This window comes from Hypanus sabinus, chromosome 19 (assembly GCF_030144855.1).
Source record: "Hypanus sabinus isolate sHypSab1 chromosome 19, sHypSab1.hap1, whole genome shotgun sequence".
In the NCBI taxonomy this organism is placed as follows: Eukaryota; Metazoa; Chordata; class Chondrichthyes; order Myliobatiformes; family Dasyatidae; genus Hypanus; species Hypanus sabinus.
Genome location: NC_082724.1, coordinates 30,275,681 through 30,295,137, shown reverse-complemented (window position 1 = coordinate 30,295,137; position 19,457 = coordinate 30,275,681). Strand labels below are relative to the sequence as shown.

Sequence of the window (19,457 nt, the reverse complement as noted above, 5' to 3'; positions counted from 1 at the left end):
GAGGGTAGGTGCTCGGCGAGGCAGTTTCCTAACCTTCCTCAGGTCTCACTGACATACAGGTGGCCATACTGGGAGTACCGAAAGCAACAGATACAGTAGATGACCCAACAGATTCAGAAGTGAAGTGTCACCTCACCTGGAAGCGCTGTTTTAGGGCCCTGAATGCTATATGAGGGAGGAGGTGTAGAGGCAGGTGTGGCACTGGTTCCTTACATCTACCGAGGAATCAGTGGAAAGCTTGAGACGGCAGGCAAAATCCCTCAAGCTTTCACTTCATATCCATTCTCAGAATTCAGGCATCGGATTCACCTAATACCTACTGTTTGGGTGTATCACCAATTAACCTACGCAGTATATCTTTGGAAACTAGGAGGAAACTGGAGGTCCCAGAAAAAAAGCCGCACATTCCTTAGGGAGGATGAACAGAGACCGCTTACAGAAGGGCCCTGGAAATGAACTCAGAATTCCCAGAAGCCTTGAGCTGTAATAGTGCCACATTGGTGAAAGGCAAACACAATATTTAGCAAGCATTCTGGTTCCATCCAGATAACGGCCGCATGGATGGCGTTATCTTCTTGTGACAAAAATATATTTGGTTAATTGATTTTGAGTTTGAGTGAACAATTAAACTTGTCCCAGTGCTGCTGAAACATTGGTCCAGCATCTTAGTAAGTGGGGATGCATACCCCAAGACGGTGCTCACCCAAACAGAACTGCATGACTGGAGGATGGCGTCTGGGAGAAGTCAGTAACTTTTTACAAAAGAGTGTCAGCTAGGGAGAGTTAGTCATTCAAAGCTGTTCCTACAAATTCAACTAAAAGGGAAATCTTAAGAAGTTACCGCCTTTCTATGAATGCAGACCAGTAGGTGTAGATCTAAGGTGGTATAGTATCAGACAATGGGTGGGAGCGCATTGATGGCCATGGTTCCACAGATGGCTGATGTATTCACTGCAGATTTTCCCAGATATATGATCCTGACACTACAACACAATATTATGGAATGTACTGGACATCAGATAGTGGCTCATACAACCTCTTGCTCAGTACAACACCTTTGGAATAGTAGGTCAATTGAGAGTGCTCCAGAGCAGATCCATCCAGCATTAGGCATTAGGTGAATCTGATGCCTGAATGCTGAGAATGGACATGGAGTGAGAGGTAAGGAATTTTACCTGCTACCTCAATACGAGTGATTCCTTGGTAGGTGTAAGAGAATTTGTTTAGTCTTTAGGTTATATTGAACATGGTAATCCCCGTTTACCTGGATAATTGTCATGAACTTGGACACCATCTTGGACAAAACAACCTCTGGCTCCTACCTCATCAACCAACATCAACATTTATTCATTTCACATGGTAACTGCAGCATGTACTATCTACAATATGCCCTCTAGTTACTTACATCAACTCTTCCAAAAGCAACCTCCCAAACAATAGCCATTTGGCGTTTCAGGCCAAAACCTTCAGCAGTCCTGCCAAAGAGTTTCGGCCCGAAATGTCAACTGTACTCTTTTCCTGAGTTCCTCCAGCATTTTGTGTGTGCTGCTTGGATTTCCAGCATCTGCAGATTTTCTCTTGTTTTTGATTAAATGTGTCCGAAATTTATAAATCTTAGAAATCTACAATAAGTAAAAATTAATCACTTATCAAGCATTTCTTCTAAAACTCAAAGAGATTAAAGTATTAGAAAACTCTAAAAAGTAATTAAATACTTTTGAATCGACTGTTATATATTTAAATTGACTCAATAAATTTAAAAAATAAATTCTTGCAACTTTCCTCAGAGGTGTTTATCTTCATTGAAATGAATGGAGGCATTGGATTTTCACCAGGTCTAACCTGATGAGGATACAGAGCCCAGACTTCCCAGTGCAGCTGCAGGAAGTTAGCTGTCTGACACTGACATCAAGGAACACCATCAGAATGACAGTGAGCAGGACCTCTCAGGAAGCCTGGGACTTCGAGACTCATGCTAATGGCCTCAGGTTGTCAACGTGATCTCCTTCAAAAAGAGCCGTGCACTACTGTTGAAAAACATTTAAGTGCTTTTTTTAAAAAAAAGTCAACTACAAAAGTAGCACCTCTACAGGGTAAAGACAGAAAAATGGAAAATTAAATAAACCACACATTTTGAATTAGTAATGCTAGGTTTCACATCGTGGCAAGTATGTAACTTCAATAGAGATTAAAATAAGCAAGGGGAGAATAAGTCAGTTACATAATTATAAATAATGCAAGATGATTTCAAGGAGATATTCCCACAAAATTTAACTTCAGTTTGGCTATCAATTTCCACTATTCAACGACAATAAATTTCTTCAGAACAAGTTTCCAATGAGTTTGCAAGCTATAGAGGGAAGAGAAACATGGTTATGAGGTTTAATCTGCTCAATTGATCTGTTATGCTGTCATTCATTTTTCAATCAATGTCCTTTAAACCATGAGATTGACTGAGCAGGAAAGAGATTAAATTTTGTTGCAATATTTGACAGCTGGCTTGCTTGTTTTGAAAAATAACATTGAGCCAGAAGGAAAAATTACACAGTATTTACCGGCAGAGATCATCATTGCAAATGCTGTTACTCTGATAGCTACCAGTCCACATTGCTTAAGAACACTTGTACAGCTGTAGATAGCATGAGAATTTATGGGCAGGTTGTAAAATCTCAGGCCTATTTGTAGACAGGCCAATAAGCAAAATCTTTTCCCAGTGTGTTCCAGCTCAAACAGTTTGTTTGCACAACCATTTTAGTTTAAGATAGATGTTCTTTTATCTTTGTAAAGTTGTTTGTTTTTCAAATATACTGGAAATACATATAAAGACATTTTAAGTAATCTTAGATCTTCTGACTGAATATAGTTCAAATCAAATACTTTGCATACAATAAATCAATCACCAAATTTACTCACACAAGGTCATTTAGTAACTAAATTAATCATTGCACCTTGTTCATGGTTTATTGCCATAAAAACTTGTCGTCTTTAGTTCATGGAAAACAGACGGTTCACATCCATATTACTATATTAACAATCAACTTACAAACGTGAATGTATTGCCTTTATTTGATCTACTTAATTCATTTCTGCAAAATGTCTTTTGTTTCCAGGTTCCTATCTTTGTACAGGTTTCCACCTGCTCCCTGTTGTATCTGATTGTTCAGTGTTTTACTCTGCCTCCTACTCAAGTAGATGTTCTATGTCCCCTTGGAGACCCTCCCCCAACTAGCTCTAGCCTTTGTCCTAACCAGTTCTCTCTCCCTGACCACCTACAGCTCTAAATTTACTCTGCCAGAATGTGTTCTCTCCTGCTGCTCCACAAAATACTGAGACAGATCACACACATAGTCAAAACAGAACCAGACAAGATATAGAAGAATAGATGACAGGATATAGAAGAAGAAAGAAAAAAACATAGTTTAAAAAGGCAAAGTTTTATTGATTTTGAACTATTGCAATAATGCACACTTCATACAGTTATAATATTTTCTTTGATTGCACCTTCATTAATGTTGACTATTAAGACTTTTCCAATTATTATTCTCATTGCAAATGACCCAGTGAAAATATACTCTTCTGCAAACTTAATGAGATATCTATTCTTATACAAGTTACTTTGCAAAACCAATGATAAATGTATTCCTATGCAAGTTTCTAAGAAATTTTGTGCACGCAAATGAGAAAGTTGCATTTTGACGATTATAAATAAAGTAACTTAAATACTATTTAGTCCTCCTCACTGTTTTTGCAAAATTTTTGATCACCTTCTTATGGCAAGATATATACATCTGAAAGCCATTTTAATAAAACCTGTAGAACATATTTCACCATTGCAAATGATCAGTCTATTGCCTCAGAGAGATTATGGTGTAGCTGTAGAAAAAAGAATTGGGAGAATCTCTAGTCACCTTTCAATAGCTAACAAAATCTCCCTGCACATTCTATTCACCTTTCAAAACTAAGCTGACACATTTGCAATCATAAATGACATCTCAGTGTCACAGTATAAAAAGAACTCGTATAATGAGCTCACACAAGGATATATAGTTTCCACATTTCCAAATATATTATTTCCTTTGATCCATTTAAAATTCTTGTGAGAAGATGAATTAGGAGCCTGACACAATACATCTAGGGCAAAAGTCACAGAGCAGAGCACATGACTAAACAACAGAAGCACAGAAATGGCCAGGATAGTTCAGAACAAGTAGAATTCTCGCAATGGTTAAATAAAATTCACAGTGCTAATAAATCAATATATAAAATGCCTGATTACTGAATTCCTTAAAAGATTATGATATCAGAAAATGTGAAGAAACTCGTTTTAGTCCATTTTTTTCCCATATGTAATATTCTCTTTTTTATGCATGCATTCACTCTTGAGATAGGGCATCATTTCAATCTCATTAAATACAAAGAATCTTGATATTTTTAGTATGCTAGTATGTATACGCCATGGATGAACCAGAGGATTTGTAGTCTAGTGAGGTCCAGATCTGTGGCTTTCAAGACCGCTGATTCAGAAATATATAAGAGGTCCAGATACAACCTACAGAAGGTAAATTGAGGTTAGAGACTGAATACGATGCACATCAGCATTGCAGCCAACTTACAAAGCAAAACCTAATCTTATGACTGGCTGTGATGCTTCACTCCCAGCTGAGCTTAACACTTCTCATGCATGCTTTGAAACTACACCTGTGCGAACTCCCGATCTCTGTCATGGAGGCTGACATCGAAACATATTTCAAGAGGGTTAACCTTGTAAGAGGTCAGAACCTGATGGAGTATCTGATGGGGCTCTGAAAAACTGTGCCAACCAACAGCCGGGAGTGTTCAAGGACATCTTCAAACTTTTACTGTTACAGTTGGAGGTTCCTACCTGCTTCAAAAGGGTGACAATCATACCAGCGCCCAAAAAGAGCTGGGTGAGCTGCCTCAATGACCATCACTCACATCTACTGTGATGAAGTCCATTGATTGTAGTCCATGGCTAGAATCAATTTCTGCCTAAGCAACAACCTGGACCCACTGCAATTTCTCTATTGCCAGAATAGATCAACAGCAGATGCAACCTCACTGTGATTGTGGACTTTGAGAAAGGGAATTTGAGGAAACACACATTCATCCTCATCAAGGGATCAGAAGTGAAATGGGTGAGCAGTTTCAAGTTGCTGGGTGTCAACATTCTGAGGTTCTATCCTGGGCTCAACATGTTGAATATATTATGTAGAAAGAAGGCATGACAGCAGCAATATTTCATTAGGAGTTTGAGGAGAATTGGTATGTCACCAAAGGCATACACAAATTTCTACTGTAGAGAGCATTTTAGCTGGTTGTATTATTGTCTGGCATGGAGGGGCCACTGCTCGGGATCATAAAAAAGCTCAGAAAGTTGTAAACTCAGTCCCCTCCATCAATAGCACTAGGCTCCCCAGTATCCAGGACAGCTACAAAAGGCGATGCTTCAAACAGACAGCATCCGTCATTAAGGACCCCATCACCCAGGTCATGCCCTTTTCTCATACCTACCATTGTGTATTTAATATTTCAGTAATACTTGAGTAATATTATAAACATATTGTTTGATTAAACATTCTTTATTGTTCACATAACTCATTATGGGCTATATGTAATAGTACGTGAATGACATATGTCATCACACTACCACGTCTTCAGTGCATGCCTCATTAAAGTTAAAACCTAAACATACATGAGTTATCCCCAGTGCAGTGTTTTTCTTTCAATTAGTTTTATATTTTGGAGTTACAAATATAACAGTGGTGACGAGTAAGTCTTAAAATGAATCTGAGATGACTATCTAGCGAGACATCTGAGTCAAAAAGAAATGCAGAATGTTCTTTCTTCAGCAGCAGAGAAAGCAACATTTGAGTTAAACATATATGCAGCATGTTTTTTTTCCTTTGGAAGGGGCAGAGAAAGATAGTTGAGTAAAAAAAAGGTGTAAACCGATTAAGGTTATGGCTTCATGGACAGTAAGTACTGGGTGATACTGTATTAATAATAAATTTAGAAAAGCAGAAATGGCAAGCTACATTGGAAAGTGTTTGGTTGCCCACAACATAACTGGAATATGTACACTGAACAAATTAAGCAGTATTTTGAAGTAAGTGAAATAGCCAATGAAACATGAGTGCCAGTGTATTAGATAGAAAAGCATATGGTTTACTTGGAAGTTTGACTGCTTCAACCAAACCAGTCAAAATGTAAAGCAGAGACATTTAGAACCAAAGCCATTGTTGTTTGCAGAATGCTTTCGGTTTTATACGTGGAATCAAAAGGCAGTGGAGTCCACTTCAATTTATGTGGCTGAAATGAAGAAATTGTCTGAGCATTGTAAGTTTAGTAATGGGCTTAATGATGCACGGAGAGATTGGTTAGTTCATTTAGAAATTAAGTAAAATGAAATTGGGCATTGGCTAGGCTGCTTCAGTCATTCCAGAAAATGAGTTTGAACAGCATTTCAAAGATACTGAACTGAAGCCTGCAGATATCCAACTAAGAACTTATACTGGAGAAAAGTGGGAATGACACTTGTAACAGTGAAATACAACAGTCAACAAGCCACATTTAACTTATATGTGGTAAAAACAGGAGAGTCAGCATTGTGGAGACATGATTGGCTGAGACAACCACAATTTGCATGCCACATCCCCGACAAAAGAGTCAACTGAAAACAAATTAAGAGTGGTACTGGATGATGTCACAGTGGTGTTTAAGAATGGCATTGGAAAGCTCAAACATACCAAGGGTAAAATAGTGTTAAATGAAAATGTCACACCCAAGTTTTACAAAGCCCGTCCAGTTCCTTATACCATCCATGACAAAATAGCCAGTGAGCTAGATCACATAGAGGTGGAAGGAATTCTATCCAAAGTTGAGTGGAGTTTATGGGCAATTCCAATGGTCTCATTAGCCAAGAAGAATGGGTTGGTCAGGATCTGTGGTCATCTTAAGGTCACCATCCACCCTGTACTGAAAGTAGATCAATGCCATCTGCCCTGTATAGTGGATGTCTTTGCAAACATTTCTGGAGAAAAACACTTCACCAAAGTGGCCTTCGCTGAGGCTGACCTACAGAAGAAGATGGAAGAAGTCCAAAGTGTTTCTGACCATAAACACTCACAAAGGGATTTTATAATAGGCTAATGTCAGGAGCAACATCTGCACCTGTACTCTGGCAAAAAGCTATAGACCTGCTGTCGCCAGGTGCTCAAGCACACAGTGTTACCTGGATGACATCATTGCTACCAGTAAGGATGACAAGGAACATTTCCAAAATTTCAAGATAGTGTAAAAGAGATTAGAAGATTATGGGCTCAGAGCTAAATGCAACAAGCGTGAATTCTTTAAACCAAACATTTCTTACCGTGATCACCCCACTGACGCACAAGGATTACACAAATGTGCTGAGAATATTCATGCAGTGGTGGATGCCTTAAGGCCAAAGGACGTGTCACAGTTGAGGCCCTTTCTAGGATTTCATTACTATAACAGGTACCTGCTAAATGTGGCTAATATGCTCCACCACTTGGACTCATTACTACAGATAGGGAAGAAACGACAATAGACAAAGCAGTGTAAGGTAGTTTTACAAAAGATAAAGGATATGGTGACGTCAGACACTGCAATCATATCATCCAGTGAAGATGGTTGGTCACGCCTCACCTTATGGTACAGGCGCAGTCACGCCACATGCTTTGAGTGATGAAAGTGAGCGCCCCAGGGCCTTTGTATCATGTTCCCTTACCACTGCTGAGAAACAATATGCACAGATTGACCCAGAGACTTTAAGTCTAGTTTGGGGTGTAGAATGTTTCAACAAGTACTTGTATAGCAGATAGTTTACCCTCATTGCTGATCATCAGCCACTAGTGTCCATTTTCAATCCACAGAAGGGTGTTCCGCTAACAGCAGCAGCACAGATGAAGTGATTGGCTTGTTTCTTGGAGGCCACAACAACAAGATCAAATTCAAGAGTACAACTAATCATGGAAGGCCTTGGAAAGGAAATACCTAAAAAATTTACAGAAGAGGACACCCCTCTTGACATATTCTCCCCAATGCAAATTTAAAATCTCCCTATTATGGCATCGATAATCGAAAGGGAAACCGGAAAAGACACCACACTGCCTAAGGCCTACATGGCAACCCACAATTGGTGAAATGAGCAGCAGAAACTCGGATCCCCCTTTTTCCTTATCAGCGCCAGATTGAACTTGCCCTTGATGGGGGGGGGGGGGGGTTGTCTTACGTGGAGATTAGAGTTGTTATGCCATCAAGGCTGAGAGCTAAAGCACTAGAGGAGCTATATGTCAGCCATGAAAGCATCGGCTCCAAGCTTTGTCAGGTGGCCTGGGATGGATCAGCAGATTGAGCAGCCTGCCATGGACTGTTCAGGATGCCAATGCATCCAGTGAGGCTAAGAGCAGCATCTTTCTCTCACTGGGAGTGGTCCGCACTATTCTGGCAGAGTGATTCCACCCCCTCCCCCCAGAGGGAAAGACATTATTTCACAAGAGTAAGAAAACTTCCACTAGAGAATACACTACATATTTGATATTGAAATGCATTCTATATTGAGTTGGAGTTTATAGCTAAGCAGGGAGCAGTGTTATGTATTTAATATTTTAGCAATATTTGAGTAATATTGTAAATATATTGTTTGATTCAGCATTCTTTGTTGTTTACATAATTACAGGTTATATGTAAAAGTACATGAATGGCATACATTAATAGACCACCACATCATACGTGCACGCCTCACTAATTAAAAAAATTAAAAGTACCCGAGTTATCTCCAGCTCCATGTTTTTCTTTCAATTATTTTCATGTTTCAGAGTTACAAAACTTAACACATACCATCAGGGAAGAGGTACAGAAGCCTGAAGACACATACTCAACATTTTATTAACAGCTTCCTCTCCTCCGCCATCAGATATCTGAATGGACAATGAACCCATGAACATTACCTCAGTATTTTTCCTTCTGCTTTTACACTACTTATTTAATTTAATTTTCTTTTTTATATAGACTTCTTTTTGTAATTTACAGCTTTTTATTATGTATTGCAATGCACTGCAGCTACAAAACAGCTATTACACGACATATGCCAGTGATATTAAACCCTGAAACTGACTCTGATTTTGAACTGTGGATGTTACCACTAGAAAGGACAAAGCAAGCTGATTTTCAAAGTTCAAATTAATTTATTATCAAAGTACACATTTGTTACCATATTCAGTCTTGAGATTCATTATCTTACAGGTATGTACAGGAAAAATAAAGGAATACAATTGAATCTACGAAAAACCAAAGAAAGACTTGAACACAACCAATGTGTAAAACAAATTGTACAAATAAAAAAATACAGGGAACATGTCTTGTAAAGAGCCCTTGAAAGTAAGCTTCTAGTTCCCAAACCTGGTACTGTGTGGCCTACAGCTGCTGTACATGAAGAAAGCATGGCTAGGGTGGTGGGATCTTCAAAGATCTGGTACGCTGCTTTCTTGTGGCAGTGCTTCATGTAAGTGCACTCAATGACTGGGGCTTTTACTGATGGACTAGGCTGTATCTGCTGCTTTCTGGAGATCTTGTTTCATTCCTGGGCAATGGCACTTCCATACCAGGCTGTGATGCATCCAATTGGGATACGCTCCACTGTGCTTCTAGAGAAGGTTGCCAGAAGTTTTTGATGACATGCCAAATCTATGCAAACTTCAAGAAAATACGGGTACTGTTGTGCCTTCTTTGGAATGGCACTTAAATGCTGGTCCCAGGGCAGTTCCTGTTATATATGTTAATGCCAAGGAATTTAAAGCTATTGACCCTCTCCACCTCTGATGCCCCTTATGAGGACTGGATTGGGACCTCCAGCTCCTTCTCCTGTATTCAATAATCAGCTCTTTGGTTTTACTGACATCAAGTTGTTGTTTTAGCTCCATTCAATCAGATTTTCAGTTTCCGTCTTACATGCTGATATACGCCATCCTTAGTTCAGCCGAAGACAGTGGTGTCATTGCAAACTTAAATACAGCATTAGAAATATTCTTAGCCAAACAATCATAGTGTTCTGGTCTCTAGAGGGGCAGGCTGTTTTATATGAACACCACTTTCTGTATGTAAGCTTCTTTTTACATCTTTTCCTGCATGTGTTAATTTGCATTTTGACTTGAAGCACACGGTGGAAAGACATTCTTCTCCACCCACTCTTTATTTTCGCTTGAAACAGAAATATCTTTTTGAACCCCGAAGAAAACTTCTGGCTCAGGTGAGTTTTGATATGGTGGTTAAATCCCTGCCTAGTTTTTCACACATGCACTGCGAGGACAGCAGAGTGAAAAGGTAACTCATCTTTAAAAGCATCACCCGCGTTTTGGAGACACAACCGATTGGCATATTTGACAACATTAGCTTCAGAGCCCTGGAAGTCAGGTCAAATGTCCTGACATACCAAATTTAGGCAAGCTGTTCTTCTGTCACTCGGAAGATGATTGTAAGCTGTCACCTTCCAGTGAAGATGAAATCTTCCTTTGAACCATGAAGAAAGAGTTTTGCAAAGGTGAATCAAAGAGTTGGGAAGCCCCCCCTTCCTTTCTGCTCTCCATGACAACTCCTGCGAAACAACAGAGAGAAGGCCCTTAGTCAACTCATGTCCCTTAGTCGCACATTGAGAAGGAAAGCAGAAATGGAAGATAATTACACATAGTTCATGGACAGTCTCTTTAGGAACAATTATGCTAAGTTAGTGCCTCCATCAGATTCCCAAAAAGAACATAGTCAGCAGGAAATTTTTGATTTAGCACACCCTAAGGCAGATGTAGAAGTACATCAAGTCTTGACTAACATCTCTCAATTATCACCATTCCAACTTGGCAGTGCAAACTTACAGCATTTTTCAAGCTGGAAGTGGCCGACCAGAGCAATTGCCCAGCTCTCACATAATGTTCATTCCTTTACAGGAGTAGCTAGTGACAGTCTGCAATGGCTGGTACATTTGTAAGCAACCTCTCAGTACAGAGCAACTCATCAGGAAAAGGTCAGAATCCTTCCTGTTGTTCAGGGAAAGGTAAATTTAGAGAAGGTGTAGTTCCTCACAAAGCAGGGTCTTCTTCCAATCCAAAGTTACTCTCCCCTTTCTTGACTGAAGGGCTACTGTGAGTTAGATGAAGAGGGCACAACTCACTTCAAAGTTAACTTACCCAACCATCATTCCAGGTAACTAGCATTTTCACCTCTCTGTTCATTAGAAAATAGCACAAGCAAGTGTGTCATCAAGGCCCACATTTTCGAAACGAGAATGGATGAGGGCTGTGTAGTAAGACTGTTTTCAAGTCTAGTCTCTGAGACTACGCTTCTGTCAAAAATTTAATGAAGTGATCATTTGACTTTTAGTTTCAGTAGTTAATTTGATATAAAGGGAGTGTTCTGGCCTCTAGAGGCCCAGGTCATTTTGTATGAACATCACTTCCTGGCTCTTCCATCTTCAGCTGCACAGGTTAATTTAGATTTCATCTTGAAGCACACGGTTGAAAGACATTCACTTTCATTCATCCTTGAAAAAGCAATGTAAAATCTCATAAAGAACATGAAGGAAGCTTCTGACTACGGCGATTTTTCAGAAGGTGTTTAACTTACTGCATAGATTTGTATATCCACAATGCAAGGGCAGTAAACATAGACACACAGAAAACCAACAACACAACACAGGCCGTTCAGCCCACAATGCTGTGCCAAACATGTACTTTAGAAATTACCTACAATTACCCATAGCCCTCTATTTTTCTAAGCTCCATGTACCTATCCAGGAGTCTCTTAAAAGACCCTATCGTATCTGCCTCCGCCACTGTTCCCAGCAGCCCATTCCAAGCACTCACCACTCACTGCATAAAAAACTTACCCTTGACATCTCCTCTGTACCTACTTCCAAGCACCTTAGAACTGCGCCCTTTCATGTTAGACATTTCAGCCCTGGGAAAAAGCTCTGATTATCCACATGATCAATGCCTCTCATCATCTTATACACCTCTATCAGGTCACCTCTCATCCTCTGTCGCTCCAAGGAAAAAAGGCCAAGTTCACTCAAACTATTCTCATAAAGCATGCTCCCCCATCATTGTAAATCAAATTTGCACCTTTTCTATAGTTTCCACATCCTTTGTCTAACGAGGTGACCAGAACTGAGTACAGTACTCCAAGTGGGGTCTGACCAGGGTCTATATAGCTGTAACATTACCTCTCAGCTCCTAAATTCAATCCCATGATTGATGAAGGTCAATGCACCATATTCTTTCTGAGTCAACCTGCACAGCAGCTTTGAGTGTCTTATGGACTCGGATCCCAAGATCCCTCTGATCCTCCACATTGCCATGCGTCTTACCATTAATACTATATTCTGCCATCATATTTGACCTACCAAAATGAACCACCTCACACTTATCTGGGTTTAACTCCATCTGCCACTTCTCAGCTCAGTTTTCCATCCTATCAATGTCCTGCTGTAACCTCTGACAGCCCTCCACACTATCCACAACACCTCCAACCTTGATGTCATCAGCAAATTTACTAACCCATCCCTCCACTTCCTCATCTAGGTCATTTATAAAAATCACGAAGAGTAGGGACCCCAGAGCAGATCCCCGAGGCACACCACTGGTCACCGACCTCCATGCAGAATTTGACCTGTCTACAACCACTCTTTGCCTCCTGTGGGCAAGCCAGTTCTGGACCCACAAAGCAATGTCCTCCTTGGATCGCATGCCTCCTTACTTTCTCAATAAACCTTGCATGGAGTACCTTGTCAAATGCCTTGCTGAAATCCATATACACTACATCATCAATGCTCTACCTTCATTAATGTGTTCAGTCACATCATCAAGAAATTCAATCAGACTCATAAGGTTCGAACTGCCTTTGACAAAGCCATGCCGACTATTCCTAATCATATTATACCTGTCCAAATGTTCATAAATCCTGCCTCTCAGGATCTTCTCCAACAAGTTGCCCACCACTGAAGTAAGACTCACTGGTCTATAATTTCCTGGGCTATCTCTGCTCCCTTTCTTGAATAAGGGAACAACATCTGCAACCCTTCAATCCTCTGGAACCTCTTCTGTCCCCACTGATGATGCAAAGATCATTGCCAGAGGCTCAGCAATCTTCTCCCTCATCTCACACAGTAGCCTGGGGTACATCCCATCCAGTCCCAATGCCATCCAACTTGTTGCTTTCCAAAAGCTCCAACACATCTCTTTCTTAATGTCTATATGCTCACTCTTTTCTATCTGCTGCAAGTCATCCCTACAATCGCCAAGATCCTTTTCCGCAGTGAATACTGAAGCAAAGTATTCATTAAGTACCTCTGCTATCTCCTCCGGTTCCATACACTATTCCACTGTCACACTTGATTGGTCCTATCCTCTCATATCTTATCCTCTTGCTCTTCACATACTTGTAGAATGCCTTGGGATTTTCCTTAATCCTGCTTGCCAAGGCCTTCTGGCTCTCCTAATTACATTCTTAAGTATAAAGATGTAAGTATAAAGTAATTGAAACAGAAGTTGAAACACATACCTTCTCAATGCACTGTGCTGATGCTGTCTGTGGAACAAATCCATACTAACTGGGACCTGCCAGTGAGGAAATTAAGAATCCAGTTGTAAGTGATGAATCAAGCCCCATGTCTTGGTGTTTAGTGATGAATTTCAAGGAGATAGTAGTGTTTGACACTGAACGGCCAGTGAAAAGCCTGCAGATTGAAGCAGCTGTAGAGTGCACAGACATTAAAATTACTATGAATTATAAAAATAAGTAGAACAAAAATAAGGAATGGGTGTTCATGGATTCATGGACTGTTTGTGAATTTAATGACAAAGGGGAAGATGCTGTTCCTAAATCATTGAGTGTAGGTCTTCAGCCCCACGCACCTTCATATGGAAAGATGTCTATGTTTCGTTATTGTTGCTGGGTCTAAATTTGAACCCGCTAGTCACCAGCATTGTGGGATTATCATCACCAGAAAGAAGACAGTTTAGCACCACTTTCTCAAAGGGGATGAAGATTTGGGCAGTCCATAAATTAACAAAGTGAAAAAGATTAACAGCAAAAATGACCGATTTGTGACACACGCCTGATTTATTTGTTTTGTATATTCTAACAAAAAAGTTTACTTAACTTTTCACAGCTTTGTGTATCTTTTACCATTGGGCCTAGTGCCATAATCTCCAGTTCCTGAGAGTAGTTCCCAAGATCGAAGATGCTTCTACACTCCCTGCTTTTTATCAAACATGCTGAAAAGTGTTAAAAGCACAAAAGAGATTGGAGATTGTGTGAGGAATGCATGAGAGGTTTTTTTTCTACTAATTTAGACTTAAATCATATGCCTTTGCCTATTCCTAATTTTTTTTAGGCGTATATGGAAATAATCCTTGGGAATTTGATGGCAAGGGCACTGTGACAGAAAACTGGAAAATAACAACTTCCCTGTCTGGTACTGCTGAAAGAAGCTTGCAGATCCTTTTCAGATGCACAGCTGAAAAATAATATTCTATTTGCCTTAGTGAAAAACAGTAAAAATTTTCAAGCAACACATACAAAATGCTAGAGGAGCTCAGCAGGCCAGGCAGCATCTATGAAAAAGAATACAGTTGATGTTTCGGGCCGAGACCCTTCATCAGAACTGGAGAAAGAAGGATGAGGAGTCAGAGTAAGAAGGTGGAGGGAGGAGAGGAAGGAACAACAGGTAATAGGTGAAATCGGGGGTGGTGATGGGAGGATGAAGTTAAGAGCTAGGATGTCGATAGATGAAGGAGATACAGGGCTGGTGAAGAGGGAATCTGAAAGGAGAGGACCAAAAGTCATGGAAGAGAGAAAAGGGGGAGGAGCACCAGAGGGAGGTGATGGGCAAGTATGGAGATAGGGTGAGAGAGGAAAAATGGGAATGAAGAATGGTGAAGAGCATGGCATTATTGGAAGCTCAAGAAATTGATGGGCATGCCATCAGATTGGGGGCTATCCAGATGGAATATATGGGGGTTGCTCCTCCAATCTGAGTGTGGCCTCATCACAACAGTAGGCCTGAAATGTCAGAATGGGAGTGGGAAATGGAATGAAAATGGGTGACCACTGGGTGGCCCTCACCCCATACTTCCCTTTCTACCTCCTATCCAAGATCTACAAACCCAATTGTTTTTGCTTGTTCCTTCCCCACTGAACTTACATCTGCATATCTCGACTCAGCTTTATTCCCCCCCGGTTCAGTCCCTTCCTACTTATATCAGTGACACTTCACATGCTCTTGAGCTTTACAATGATTTCAAGTTCCCTGGCACCCATCATCTTATTTTCACTATGGATGTCTAGTCCCTCCCCCCCCCCCCCCACCTCCAGGAAGGCTTCAAAGCTCTCTGTTTCTTTCTGGACATCAGACCAAACCATTTCCCCTCCACCACCACTCTCCTCCACCTAGTGGAGCTTGTCCTCCTCACTCTTAATAATTTCTCCTTTGGTTCCTCCCACTTCCTTCAAACAAAATATGTAGCCATGGCCACTTGCATGGGTCCCAGCTACGCCTGCCTTTTGGCTGGCAACGTGGAACAGTCTATATTGACAGCTTACACTGGTATCACTCCCCAACATTTCCTACACTACATTGATAACTGCATTGATGCTGCCTCCTGCACCCATGTGAAACTCGTTGACTTCAACTTTCACCCTTTCCTCAAATTTCCTCAAATTTACTTGGTATATTTCTGACACCTCTCTCTCCTTTCTCAATGACTCTCACAGCTGCCTGGCCTATACTTCTTCCCACCCCGTTACATGTAAACACGCCATCCCATTCTCTCAATTCCTGTGTCTCTGCTGCATCTGTTCTCAGGATGAGGCTTTTCATTCTAGAACTAAGGAAATGTCCTCCTTCTTTAAGGAAAGGGGCTTCCCTTCCTCCACCATCAATGCTGCCCTTAATCACATCTCTACCAATTCAGAAACATCTGTCCTCAACCTATCTTCCCACCATTCTACCAGGAATAGGGCTCCTCTTGTCCTCACATACCACCTCACCGGCCTTCGTGTCCAGCACATAATTCTCCGTAACTTCCGTTATCTCCAACTGGATCACACCACCAAGTGCATCTTTCCCTCCATCTCCCCACCTCTACCCCACTTACTGCTTCCCACAGGGATTCCTTTGTCCATTCATTCCTGCCCACTGATCTCCCTCCTGGTACTCATCCTTGCAAGCAGAACAAGTGCTACACCTTCTCCTTCACGTCCTCTGTCACTACCATCTAGGGCCCTGAACAGTCCTTCCAGGTAAGCCAACACTTCATCTGTGAGTCTGTTGGGGTTATATACTGTGTCGAGTGGTCCCGGAGTGCCTCCTGTATGTCAGTGGGACCTGATGTAGTTTGGGAAACTGCTTCACCGAGCACCTATGCTCCATCTGCCTGAAAAAGTGGGAATACCTGGTACTCATCCATTTTCATTCCACTTCCCATTCTCATTGAAACATGTCAATCCATGGCCTCCTCTACTGTTGTGATGAGGCCACACTCATATTGAAGGACCAACACCTTATATTCTGTCTGGGTTGCCTCTGACTTGATGGCATGAACATCGATTTCTTGAATTTCAATTAATTGCCCACCTGCCTCTCCTTCACCATTCCCCATCCCTTTTTCCCTCTCTCACCTTATCTCTTTACCTCCCACTGGTGCTCCTCCCCCTTTTCTTTCTTCCATGGCCTTCTGTTCTCTTCTATCAGATTCCCCTTTCTCCAGCCCTGTATCTCTTTCACCTGTCAACTTCTTCCTGCTTCCTGGCCTGCCGAGTTCCTTCAGCATTTTGTGTGTGGTGCTTGGATTTCCAGCATCTGCAGATGTTCTCTCGTTGTAATTGAAAATTTTTCAGACAAAGTTTGTGGACATTCAAAGCCTGGGAACTCAACCACTTCAAGTCGTGCAGATAATTTACCCCTCTTTAAAAGATGCTTTGCATTAGTTGTTTATTTCTCAAGTAAATGGTAAAACCCCTGGGACAGTTTACCTTTAGTAAGTTTGCCTCTATTTGCAGAAGGTGCGCGTCTGTCCAGCAACCATTTATACTCAAATTCAAGGCACTTCTTAGCATGGTGAAACTCAGCCAGTTGGTTACAATAATATTATTCTTGGATCTGAAAAGATTTGAATCTCAAATCCACATATTTGAAGTAAAAATGATGAAAGAGCAATTGCTGCAAAATCAAATTGATGGCATTGAGATCAGCTTGACCCTCAATGCAGTTCGAAACTGTCCAAATTTAAGTCACATTTTAGTCCCAATGTCTCACATTACCTTTGTCATCAGCTTCACCAGATTTAACAGATTTTTAATTAATTTTCAACAAACACAAAGCTGTCTTAAACTGGTTAATCTATCATCTAAATAAGGTTTTCATTTTCAAATTCTAAGATAACTATGGAAAAATGAGATTTCAGCTGCAGGGCATAAATAATGACCTATCTAGAAAGCCACCAAGAAAGGACAGAATAATTGGATGTGGAGATGTAAAAAGTTTAACAAGTTAATCTGCTTCTGTGCTTCAGTGCATTTCTAAAATTAGAGTAACTTTTTAAAAAGGCTGGTTAATACTCAGTACCTTCTGTTGAGAAAAATAATGTAATAGAGATAATATCTAACAGTGATGCAGCGAGATTAGAACCTTCTTAGTTTGTAGCATTGTATCAGTTTATTATCAGTGACCTACTGGGCACATTCTTGTTCTATAAGAGCTCTTGGTTAAAACAAAAATAAAATCTGTCCTCTAATGGGTTATTGGCATAGGTTAGGTACCGCTGTGAAAATGTCATCTGCACACAGCTAAGGAAGTTGTGTCCTGCCAAGTGCACCCTATGCAGTGCCAGCAGGATTGATTCCAGTTCTATTCTTTAGAAGGACCTCTGACAGCAAATGAATAGCAATTGTGACCCAGAACACAAAAGTAAACAGAATGTCATAGAACAAGCAAAGGTTTTCCACAATTGACAGAATGACAAATCAGACCCTACAACTGCAAAAAAAGAATTTAGTCTTTGTATGTTGAACACATGCACGTTTCCTGCTGACAGCATCGGGCTTGTTTGTCTTTTGTACACCAGAGGTAGAAATTAAATACATCCCTCATCTTTGTAGCAATTTGGTTTCATTCCTGTTGTGTAAGCCTTCAAAACCATTTGTGTCATTGTGATATTTTCCTCACTGCTCCACAGATGGATGAGATGCTAGTTAAGGTTGTATAATTGATGGCATTTTGAATGGTTTAAATACTTACTGATTTACATAGTTTTAAACAATTCAGTCACATCCGTTGATCATTATTACCACAATGTTCACTGTAAACAGCAATTAATCTTACCTGAAATTATAACCCTTTCAAGCAGGTCACCTTTAAATGCATGAAAGTGTGACACTTACATCAGACAGGGCTGCACTACCAGCCTCTTTAAATAAACGTTACATTGAGTAAGTCCTTCATGATTTCTTCAAAATTTGGTACTAGAAATTAGCAAATTCATTGTTGGTTATAATCATAAAATAAGTTTAACAGTTGAAGGCTCATGGATTCACATTATTCAAAAACATTTCCAATGTGTCTTTTTTATTCCACCCAATTGCTATTTAATAGGAATGAGATATGTTAAATACTAAGCCTTTGGTAACAACATTTTCTCTTTCATCTGCTTATCCACATTCCAAGAAGCTGCTGTTTATTTTTATACTTGCATATTAGCTGGATTCAATAAAACGTTATCGAGCATTAACTGTCCCTCAATGTTTCTCATTAGTCGAGTACACTGAACAACAGTGTTGGAGCCAACAGTTCTAAAACTCCTTGTGCTTTCAGGCGCCAGATTAAAACCCATACTTGGGATGGAAGCTGTGATCTCATCTTCATGACAATTGCTAAGCACAGAAAAGATGGGATTTTATTTGAAAAGGCATTTATTAATGGATAATATAACACGTCAATTTGGAGAACTGTTTTGGTATATGTTGTTCTTGGCACTTTACGGAACAGAGACAACTTGTAAAATACACTTTGTGCCTGAATTGTGCAGGAGTTTTTCTTTAAAGAGACAAATTGTGATCCAATTGCGTAATCTTGCACTACCCACTATCCACACACTGAACTGCCATGATTTAGCTTTTAAAGATCAAGGAAACCTGTGCAGATTTCTTTAGGCAAAAATAGTAGGCTTGAAGAGAAACATTTTTTAAAGCTCTTACTTTCTAGTGCAGTTGAGAAGAATAGATGTACTGTTTCCAAATCCACAAATAATATTTAGACTTCTCTGGTATGGATGACTGTTGTTTAATCCACTCGCACACCACACCTCATCAGCCATTATTCTTTTGCCACCTTTTAGAACAGGCGTTTGATAAGTTAAAAAAAAACT

At 40.3% G+C, this 19,457-nt stretch overlaps 1 long non-coding RNA gene across 1 annotated transcript in view; it reads right to left on the bottom strand.

Annotated features, from left to right (window-relative positions):
* Positions 1–8,901: 8,901 nt before the first annotated feature.
* Positions 8,902–19,457, bottom strand: part of LOC132377847 (uncharacterized) — a 106,345-nt gene continuing 95,789 nt past the window's right edge. The window contains exons 4-5 of the long non-coding RNA XR_009506801.1: positions 13,594–13,784; positions 8,902–10,636 (exon numbers count right to left, since the gene is read on the bottom strand). This is a non-coding gene — a long non-coding RNA (uncharacterized LOC132377847). The remainder of the gene's footprint in view (positions 10,637–13,593; positions 13,785–19,457) is intronic.